Source organism: Copadichromis virginalis, linkage group LG7, assembly GCF_057382275.1.
Source record: "Copadichromis virginalis isolate Kocher_CV1m ecotype Utaka linkage group LG7, C_Virginalis_male_GT1.1, whole genome shotgun sequence".
Lineage (NCBI taxonomy): Eukaryota > Metazoa > Chordata > Actinopteri > Cichliformes > Cichlidae > Copadichromis > Copadichromis virginalis.
The window spans coordinates 31,237,611-31,249,652 of NC_140624.1; positions in this window are offsets into that span (position 1 = coordinate 31,237,611).

Genomic DNA, 12,042 nt, shown 5'->3' on the forward strand with positions numbered 1-12,042 from the left:
TGAAGGACCTCAGTCGCCTCAAAAAATAGAGACGACTCTGGCCCTTCCTGTAAAGTGCTGTGGTGTTTTTAGCCCAGTCCAGTTTATTGTCAATGTGTACTCCAAGGTATTTATAGTCCTCCACAATGTCAACACTGACCCCCTGGATTGAAACAGGGGTCAAGTGTTTCCTGGTCTTCCTGAAGTCCACGATCAGTTCCTTGGTCTTTGCCACGTTGAGCTGCAGATGATTCTGCTCACACCACGTGACAAAGGAGTCGACCACAGCCCGGTACTCTGTCTCATCATCCCTGCTGATGCATCCAACCACCGCAGAGTCATCAGAAAACTTCTGAAGATGGCAGGTCTCTGTGCAGTGGCTGAAGTCTGTGGTGTAGAGGGTGAAGAGGAAGGGGGAGAGGACAGTCCCCTGTGGTGCCCCTGTGTTGCTAATCACCTTGTCAGACACACACTGTGGGAGACGTACATATTGTGGTCTTCCTGTCAGGTAATCAACAATCCAGGACACCAGAGAAGCATCCACCTGCATCGCTGCTAACTTATCACCCAGGAGGGTCGGCCTGATGGTGTTGAAAGCACTGGAAAAGTCAAAAAACATGACCCTCACAGTGCTCGCCGGCTGGTCCAGATGGGTGTAGACACGATTGAGCAGGTAGATGATGGCGTCCTCTGTTCCGAGACGAGGCTGATAAGCGAACTGAAGGGGATCCAGATGTGGTCTTACTATGGGTCGCAGCTGGTCCAGGATGAGCCTTTCCAGGGTCTTCATGATGTGGGAGGTCAGTGCCACGGGCCTGTAATCCTGGGGGCCACTGGGACGAGGCGTCTTTGGTACAGGGACGAGGCATGATGTCTTCCACATCACCGGGACCCTCTGCAGACTCAGACTCAGCATAAACAGTTTATGAAAGACTCCACACAGCTGGGGGGCACAGGCCTTGAGGACAAGGGGACTCACTCCGTCTGGTCCAGCAGACTTGCCTGAGTGAAGTCTCCTCATTTGCATCTCAACCTGGTATTGAGTGAAGGTGATGGGTGGGGGAGGGGTGTCAGGAATCTCACAGGAGGCAACATGTGAAGAGAGAGGCTGGCACAGTGGTGTGGCTCTGGATTCCAGGCTGACTGCAGGTGAGGTTGTGGGGGTGGGAGCAGACAATAATTAATGATTAAATGCAGACATAAATGACTTGGCTGGGACAATTACAGAAACTGCTGATTTGGTGGGATTTTCCCATATTACCATCTCTAGGGTTTACAGAGAATGGCATTAAAAAGGGGAAATAGTGAGCACTGAGCAGCATTTCTCTGCCACACTACTTTGAGCAAATAGAAAGGAAACAGAAAGAAACACGAGTATTATTTATAACCAACATTTGTTGAAGAGGATGGGCTACCTTAGCAGGTGCCATTCAGTTCACACAAGCTCACCAAAACTGAAATAAACAAGGCCTGGTCTCATATGACTCAACTTCTGCTGCAACAGTCTTGGATTGCCAGGTCAAAATTTGGTGTAAACAACACGAAAGTATAGATCCATCCTGCCTTGGATCAACAGCTCAGGCTGCTGGAGGTGTAATGTGTGGGGGATATTTTCTGGTACACTTTGGGCCCTTTAGTACCAGTTGAGCATCATGTAAACACCAGAGCCTAGCTGAGTATTGTTGCTAACCACATACATCCCTTTATGACCACAGTTTACCCATCTTCTAATCGCTGTTTCCAGGATATTGCAGCATGTCACAAAGCTGAAACCATCTGAAGCTGATTTCTTGAATATGACAATGAGTCCTATGTCAAACGGCCTCCAATGTCACTAGAGCTTAATCCAATAAAGCACTGCTGGAACGCAGTGGAAGGGGAGCTGTGCGGCAACTGTATGATGCTACCATCTGTGGCGTGTTTCCAGCATGTTGTTGAATCTGTGCCAAAAGCACAGCACCATGTTACCTAATGAAGTATCAGCTGTATGTATTTTCAAAGCATAAAGGTACAGATGTATGTTTGTGATAGTTCATGAATTTTTAAATAGAATAGCTAATGGAGAAGTCCTGTCAACCGATTACCACCGTCTCAAACCTTTACCCATCCTCCTGCTTACATTCATGTGCAATTCAACATCGTCACAGACATAGCTTGACTTCATCATAGTTTACATAAGTGAGAATGTGGTCAGTCTGGAAAACAGAGACTAATGCATATTTGAGTACCGATTCTAATGCAAGAAAAACAAGTTCTGCACCCAGCTCTGCTGTGAGATCTTTATATGGACACAAACACAGGTCTATGTGGGAGATATCATAGAATTAAACGAAAGTAAAATGCCATCCTAAGTATATATTAGCATAGTATAAATTTTTCAGTCCCAGCCACAGACCTGGAGTAACAGGAGTCCAAATAATGAATGGATGCCTATGTCTACATCAAGCCAGCCAGCTTTTAATCAAATGGTTTTTTGTGTAAAACTGTTCATCAGAGCATTTCCTATTTCAGGATTTTGTTTACTCAGTCTGCTCCAGATTGCACCAGTTCCTCATCCAGCACCATCACTGGTGGTCCATTTTCTGCGCTGAAGTGGTTATTGTTTGCTTGTTAATTCTGCGTATTTCTTATGAGAATGTCTTTGTTAAAACCACAGGAGAACAGCATAGTTGGATGATTATTCCCTCTCGAGTTTTCTCTTTGGCCCAGTGATTTTAGAATGAGGAATTCCAGCTATGCATGTTTCTCTGTTTAAGCAGTGTTGTTATGTCTGTCAGCGAGGAAACAGATTTCTTTTTCTATTTGAAACTGAACATAAAAAAAGAAACCCAGTCCACTTCCCGGATTCCAACAAAGAAAACTGTGTGATGATATCCTTTGACTTTGCAGTCAAAAACAGGAAAAATAGGACCGTCTTTAAAGTGTTTTTAAACTCAATCTCAAACACAGTGCACACAAACTGCAATATTAATTCATATAAGGTGCTATGAAGATTTTTTGATTTGTGGTTTCAGAAATAATTGTTTGCTTGGTTGATGTGGCTCATGAACTTAAATGTTTTCTTTTGGAAAAGTGCAGTAATATCAGCACTTATTTGGAACCGTCTTTCTTCCACACGGTTAATTGTTCATAGTCAGCAGGATGATTTTCAAGACATGGTCAACTTGTCCAGAATTGACTCTCTTCCAGCTCTGCAGCTCTGTCTGTCTCTTATTCCTGAACTGCCTCGCTGTGCTCTTTGCTGCTGGGAAAGTAGCAGAGTAGCAGACAGTGGATTTAACAGAACTTGTATTTTTCTTCCTACCACGAACCAAAAGAAAAAAAGAGAAGATACTCCCAGCCAACTAAAAAACTGTCATATCACAATGACATTTCATATGTGCTTTTTGTTTGCAATAAGTTGTACTCAAACATTGTGATTTTGGTTTTAGAGGTACTTTCTTCTCTTCTTTTGCTGGCTCAGCCTTTCCCATAAAGCTTTGTTCTTGTTGTGATTGGTGGTTATCCTGGTAGTGGACCAAACTCTAATATCCTAATATCTGTGGGTTGTTAGACATTATTCTTGTACTGCATTTATATTAATATTTACTTAGAGATGTATATATTATATATATTTAAATACGTTGTGCACCACGCCAATAAGATGAATCCTCATTTGTGTATAAACTGAGAATAAACTTAATTCTGATTCTAGCTACATCTCCCCTCTGCTAGATGGGGAAAACTGAGAGCTCAGTAAGCTAATCAGGTGACACTGAGTTTTGTAGGATGTTGTCACAGCATTGTGTGTGTTTACCCTGTGCTGTGTATCTCAGTTTGCAGTAGTGCAGATAGTATTTGGCTTTGCGAAAGCTCTTGTTGCATAGTGTGGTGCCTTGAAGGTCTTTGAGAACGGTTTGGTGGGCAGTGCAGGCCTGTAGTTGAGCTATCATACAGTGTTTGCATATATTTACTCAGGGTTCGTACTTGGCCTTGCACTGCAAGACTCTTGTGGTGTTGCATGGGTTTAGCTGCTAAGCTTACAAGGTGTCTAAAGTTAGCAGGGGTCACCACCACTGAGCTACTAGATGAGTTTCCTTTCCACCAGCTCTGGTTTATGTGGCTCTGTTGGTGACTGACTTCATCCCCTGCTGTGTGCTCTGTCTGTTGCTGGCAGCGTAGCAGATTGGGATTTTATCTGAGCTTGTTTTTCTTCCTTTTTATTTTTAATCAGATACTCAACAGAAAAGGGAAGGTATTCCTAACACTCCCTAACGGTTATGCTAGAAACTGTCATGTCACAGTAAGGCCAAGCCCTCTTTGGCTAGGACAGCAAACAATAGCTTCAGTACTTTGATGTCAGCAAAAACACTTGCATAGAGATGGAATTTCTGGAGTCATCCTTTGTGCAATCATCTGTGCAATCTTTTGTGTGCTAATCACTCAAAAGTATTTTTAAAACAACCACAGACTGAAGTGAAAGTCAAATGTGAATGGAAGCAAAACTGTCTCTAAAGATAATTTAATCATTTTATGGTAATAATAAGAGATACTTTATCCTGCAATTAGGACCTTCTTTTATTTCTTTTTCCACATTTTGATTTAAAAAATTACAACAGTAATCCTCTGTGGGGGGAAAAGGATTGGTGAGTTAGGAAAATCCCTCTGACACTGTGATGAATAATAATGAATGTGAGGGGAAGAAATACAAAAGTCTCCACCCTCCAAACTTAGACTCTGGTCTTTTTAAATAAGAACAGCTGCAGCAACATCAGGAATTGTGATGAGAATGCATTATTCCTGTCAAGGGAGGTTGCTGCCATTGGCGAGAGACACTGCAGTATATTATACTGATTTGTTTGTTAGTGTTCAGATTATGATGAGGTAATACAGACATGACTGGCAGTACCCAAGGCTTTCCAGACAGTGCAGTGAATGGTCTATCTGCTTATGGCTGAGAAACCTCAAACAAGCCTTGTAATTTTTGCACGTCCTCCCCTCAGTGTTTTATCAGATATATAACCCAATATTCACCTGCACTATATTAAGAGAATTATAGGAAGCCCCTGCAGCTCCATACGAGTGAGTTTTGTTTAAAAATGCACACCTGCTTGTTTCTAAGTCACGGTTACAGAGAGACCATATTTATCTCCCTGATGTGCAATATTACCAAGTGCAATTTCTCATTTAGCGTGATATTCTGTTATAACTTCTTCTATTCTGTTGTTTTTTTCATAATTTTTGCTGCTCTTAACTTTGTACTGTCTACTTTCTGCCATGACCAAACAAATTTTCCACATGTGGGACTAATAAAGCTTTATCTTTTCTTATCTTTAACGTCTCCTGAACAGCGTCATCAACGGGAACACATGCTGTGGGATTAATCTTTTTTTTATGGCATGAATTGTAAACAAAAAATGTGTTTGTAGAGGCTCTTGACGTAGAAGCTTTTAGTGATTTGCATTGCTAGAAATTCAGTTTTTCTTTGCCTTGTCCTATAGGACTTTTTTAGATGTCCCTTTTTAAACATGTGTTATCACTTGGATCTAAATATAATTTTTTTTCATAATAAGAATAAGAAATTCTTTTACTGCTTTTAACTTACTTTGGCAGAAACAAAATGAACACCCTATTCCTCTGTGGAAGAAAAGAGCAGAATCACTGTGACAACATTAGAGGGAAATCCCTCAGACATTGTGATGAATAATAATGACTGTGAGGAGAAGAGATGCGGGAAAAGCTTTGAAGAGAAGTGAAAAATATGGTTTCAAATACAGCTTACTAAAGCAGTTTAACTAAATTAAGCTGGTTATCAGATTGTCATGTAGTCACAATGTTTAATCGACACTGCTGGCTGATTTCTGGCATGGCAGGGTGTATGTCAACCAGATGTGGGCAAGGTCTGGCAATAATGGCACTATTTATGTTCTTGTTTTCCTATTTTAGTTAGAAAACCCAAATGCCATGTTGCAATACTATACTGCTATAGTAGCCAACATTTCAAATGCAGGTTTGACAGGTTTGTGAGTGTACATTTTATCCAAAACCTAGTCTACTCATGTTTACCACCAGGTGGCTGTAGCTCAGGAGGTGGAGCAGGTCACTTACTGATTGGACGGTTAGTGGCTCGATCCCTCGCTCCTCCAGTCTGTGTGTCAAGATTGTGAATGTGTATGAATGTAGTTAGGAAGCACTCAGTGTAAAGAAAGTGGGTGGATATGGCATGTTGTATAGAGCACTTTGAGTAGGGATGGGTATCGAAAACCGGTTCTTGTTGAGAACCAGTTCCCACTGTTTCAATTCCTTGGAATTGTTTGCCATTTTTACAAACGATTCCCTTATTGATTCCAGTCGCCCCGAATGACGTCACCACGTTGTGGAGCGTCATTTACCTGGCAGGAAACATGGCGCCTAAGCGGCTCAAACGCTCAAAAGTTTGGTTTTACTTTACGAGAACGGATGACAACAGGGCAACTTGCAAAGTAGATATTTCATTTAAGGGAGGAAACATTATGAATATGCAAAAGCATTTGCTCACAAAACACGCGATGACCTTAAATGAATGTCGTGTTTTTAATTCCGCTCCGGACTCGTGAATCTCAACCCAGCAGCAGCGGTAATGTTTGCACGTCCTCTCCCGTTAAAGCGACAGGTAAATAACCAACTAACAGTGCATATTATGTTAGCGCGTTCTGCCTTATTACAAAACCTGCCATTACTGTGCATTTAGGTGACCATGATGAGAGAGACAGACAGAGTCTGGCTCAGATGCTGGCAGTTTTCGCTGCGGTCTACCGGTAGCGTCTCCTTTCAGGCCAGGATAGACGAATGTCACCGATCAGTGACTAAGTTTGTGGTAAAAGGTTTGCACCCATTTGCCACAGCAGATGTCCCGATTTTCAGTAAGTGAATGTGTTTAATTGTAGGCAGGGACATTACTGGATATTCTTATGTAATTGCTACTGAATAATTTATGTTATACTTTGTTATTGCTACAGAAGAATATTTATTTTATTATTTTACATTTACAATTTTTTTTCCTGGGGACCCTGTGACACCCCATTGAAGAGCCGTAGGCTGGATCTCTTAAGATGTCACTGTTGGGTTTGTAAGGCCATGTTACTCCTAAATTTCTATCTTGTGCAAAGAGAAGATATAAAACAAAGTTCTAAGCCAATCGACCTTAGTGTTCTGCTTTTTTTAAAAAAAAAGAAGAATCGATAAAAAATCGAATCGTTAAACAGAATCGAAAATGGAATCGGAATCATGAAAATCTTATCAATACCCATCCCTAACTCTGAGTAATCCGGGAGAGTAGAAAAGCGCTATATAAGAATCAGTCCATTTACTGTCTGAACAGAGTTTCATCATGTTACTTTGTACTATTATGTTCCAGCACATGTTGTTATTACATGGCTTGATTAAAGTACACATTAGGCTGACATCTGGGGCCAGAGCTGAAACTGTTCTGGGCCAGCACAGGGCCAGCAGTGTGTCTGCAACTGGAACATGTGCTGGCCCATGTGTGGGCCACATCTGGCAAACCAGATCTGGGCCACCAAAGGGCTGTCATTCTTTCCGGTATGTGGGCCATGTGTAAGCACATTGTGTGGGCCAGATCTGGGCCATACCAATTTTGCTATGTGGGTTACAGAGCACCTAGACGTGACTGCAGTTGTAATTCTGTATAAATAATACTGAATTGAGCATTACTTTGCATCGCTGGGTGTTTGGTACACGGGGGCAACTACTGAGAACAGGGGTGCCTCCAGAATTTTTTCATAAATTGTGAGGGACAGACAAATGTCACAACATGAGTGACAAAAATTGTAAAGGAAGGAATAAATAACTCAATAAACAACTCATTGTAGGGCACGTTTCTCTCGATTGCACTCTCGTTTATTAAAATTACTGCCAACATAGCACCCACTGCCCTCTGGTTGGTGCCTCAGGTCGCACACCTCCATACTCACTAACAGCTTTTTCCCCTGGGCCATTCTGACTGTTAACAAACACTATATCTCCACACCCCACCCCTGTCCACCACCTCACCAATCTGAGCCATGGTCTGAGTAACCCTCATCACTCAGGCCACTCATACACGGACTCTGCACTCAGACCAAGTCCTTTTGCACCACTTCCAAGCATTTTGCTCTTCAATGTGTGCCTTTCTCTTGATTGTATACTTCTCCTGTTGTTTATTTATTCTTGCTGTCTTACTTTTTATATTTTATTCCATGCACAGTTGGCGTGGTGCGCCCTTAATTTCTTTGTGCATTTACAATGACATTAAAGAGCTATTCTGTTCTGAACATGAATGCTGACCAGTCCACTCTCAAATACACTGGTTGAAAGGTATTTTTGTCTTGAAGTTTGACTCACACCTGTCTGTTTTTCTACATATGATTTAAATTATTTTTAAATATGTTGCTAATAACAAAACTTGTTGTTTAGTTAAGTTTAGGCAATAAAAACTGCTGGCTTAAAAATATTACAGAAAATATCACAACATTTATTGAGACCTACTCTTTTTTTACAAACAAAGAAAACAAACAAACAAATGACATCCGAGACACTTTAATAAATACTTTTAGCTTGGTTTACTCTTGCCTAGGTCATCAAAAATGAAGACAAGGCTTCATTAAAACACAGTGAGACAGCTCTCAGTCACTGAGAGGAACTTTTATTGTTTTTAAACAGGCATGTGAACTTATGTACTGATGTATATAAAGTACATGAAACTAGACCATAACACTCCCCACTAACCCTCAGTTACAGAACAGAGGTGTTGTGATCGAATCCTAAATTTCAATAAAATGAAAGAAAATTAATCAATAACTGATAGGAAATAATTTTTATTATGCAAATTTAGGAGGGTTTTTATCTCAAAACATGCCAAGCTTAATAAAAATGTTTTTATAAGGAGAACGCTACAGTAGAGAGAGAGCGAGAGATAGAGATGAACTTTTCAAAACCAAAAGAGAAAGGAAGGGAGCACATGACCAAGAGGAATGACAACTGACTCAGTTGTACGGGCAACAAAGGTGGGAGGACAAAAATGAAACAAAGGAAGTGAAACTTCATGTGAGACACAGGCAACAGTAATTGCAAATATTAAACAGGAAGACAAACACAAGTGAAAGCAGAGAGGCTAACAGAAATGAGACCAGACTGGAAAACAAAACTGTTACTAAACTGAATACTACTCAACAGATAAACAGGAAAACTACAAATAATACAAACAATGCTATATTATCTTATATATCCATACAAATCATTGCGATTGATCCAGTAGGGTTTTTTTTGAGAGGCTGACATTTTTTCCAAACTAATGTTATTTTGGAAGAAAATTTTTATACTGAGTAATACACAAACTGTTTTTTGATTTCTAGTTCATTCGTTTTCTTAGCGATGCGCAGGGCAGTAGGTACGCGATTATTTGCATTCATATCTAATTCACTTATGTGAGGTTGTGCTACAGCTACACCTTAAACCTGTGGGTGGGTCCGCCTCTGCTAAGACCACTAAACCACACAGCATGCCTATAGTTCTCAATAGCGTTGCTTGTGCATCTTATTAAACCCCATGTATTAAGAATATGCTGTCACTAAAGTTTATATGTATGTGAAGGCAGACGAGGGAGCAAAACTAAAACACCAATGATCCTCACAACTCTTCAAAGAAACTCAAATGACATCAGTCCTCTTTGTTTTATCGTGTCGTTTTCTTTATTGTATTTCCATGTGTTGGGTTGCCATTATGCTCTGTTTTTGCAAAAACTAAAATTAGTAAATAAATGAAAGCAATAATAAAGATATTGCCTGCAATTATTTTTTCAAAGTAGAAAGACCTGTTATGTATTCAAAACGGCACAGGGGATTTAGGAGTGGGATCTCACCGCTGCTAAGAGTTTTATTCACATCACATCATGCAGTTGACAGTTTACAGCTATGACAGCACAGCCTCCTTTAAAGTCATGAACAAAAAATAAATCAAGTTGCATAATCTCACTGTCAGTGTTGAGATTAGCACACTAGTCGCTCATTTAAAGTCCGCTGAGCACAGTGGCCTTTAAATGAGACATCAAATCATCTGCTCGAGGATGCGATACTGATGTGAAAAATGGTAAATGGCCTGCATTTGTATAGCGCTTTACTCAGTCCCTAAGGACCCCAAAGTGCTTTACACTACATTCAGTCATTCACACCCACATTCACACACTGGTGACAGCAAGCTATATTGTAGCCACAGCTGCCCTGGGGCGCACTGACAGATGCGAGGCTGCCGGACACAGGCGCCACTGGGCCCTCTGACCACCACCAGTAGGCAAACACGGGGTTAGTATCTTGCCCAAGGATATTTGGCATGCAGCCAGGAGGCAACCTGGGATCAAACCACCGACCTTCTGGTTAGTGACTGACCTGCTCTGCCACCTGAGCTACAGCCACCCATAAGAACAATGGAAAGAACAATGGAACCTTTTTTGAAAATGACGCAGCGTCCAAATCACCCAATATGTAGACATCAGCTAACTGCACATATTGTGCAAACAGCTGATGTCATACAAAATCATCTACATACTGAACAAAAAGGGGAGGAAATAATGAGTTCCCGAAGCTGCTGACGGTGCTTTTGTTTGCATAGACGTAATTAATAATGAATCACCAAAATATTGCACATATTGTGCTGATTTCACAGTAATCAGTGCAATATGTTCTGATTTCAAAATGTATGTGCAATCAGCTGATGTTGTACAAAATTGTACATTAACCTAACCGGGCCTTTTTTTCTTTGTACATATGACAATAAACGCTTTGAACCTTTGAAAATTGTATGAAAAGGTGAGAAAAAAAAAGAGTTCCTGAAGTTGCTGATGGTGCATTTGTTGGCTTGACGTAATTAGTAGGTCCATTTTAATTTGATATGCTCAGGCATGTAAACTGTATTATTGTTAGTGAATTAATGTTAGCTATGAGATTTTAAAATTGCTCTGCTGAACCCAAAATAGTTTCAGAGACTATGGCAAAAAACAAACAAAAAAACATAAACAAAACAAAACCCCACAGAACCAATTACAATCTCTGTAATCCAGAAAGTGAGACTTTTAAGCGCAAGTGTAAAGGTATCATAAAGAGCTACACTTACATACAGACCAAAATAAGAATAAAAAAACAACAACAACAACAAAGAAAAACAAAAAAAGGTTTATTGAAATGCTGATAAGCCAAATTCCAGAGCCAAACAAAAAAAAGGCAAAAACACAAACCACAAAAACTGTAAGCATAGGAGATGAAAGAAAAAAGGAAGTAAAAGCGAACATAACACATGAGAAAACAAATGGTCAAACTACAACAGGAAGTCAAATAATACTAAAACATGACAACATCCAAACCTGAAATACTGAACATAAAAACAATAAAAGGGGAACACAGAAATCAGAGGACATGACAACAAAGCCAACCAGCCTAACATGGATCACAACATGAGTGGAATCAAACTGTGTCATCACACACAGAAAGGTTTAAATCAATGAAAATCGGTATAGCGGCAGCCATTACATGCTGCTCACGTGTCTGTTCTGGAGAAACCTTACCGTTGTAACAGCCTGGTGCCGGCGACTACCCATCTCTGCACATGTATGTACGGACCGAGTAGAGCCGTGGAGACCTGGCTAGTGTGGTCTTATTTTGCTGACAGCGAATAAAGGTCTGTTGTTTGATTCAACTGACTGGCTTTGAGTTATCCGGCTAACCTCCACACCTCATGCCCGCTGGACCTGCTAGCCGCTCCTTCCTCGCCAGACTGCTGTTACAACAGTTTGTCAGACAACATCACATAGACTAAACAGGAATTTTGCAAGGACAGCTTCTGATTCTGGATTTTTCTATTTTTCCTTTCAAAAACAGAAAGAAACTTCCATTGTATCATTCCACACATGCAGAAAAAACTGACGTAGTCTCCAAGTCTGGTAAGTGAAGGCAAAGACTGGTAGAGTCCTCCAGCTAGAGAAACACTCCTAGCTGTATAGAGGTCTATGAGAAAATGGCCCTCAGCTCCATTAATCTATAATCTATATCTATAATC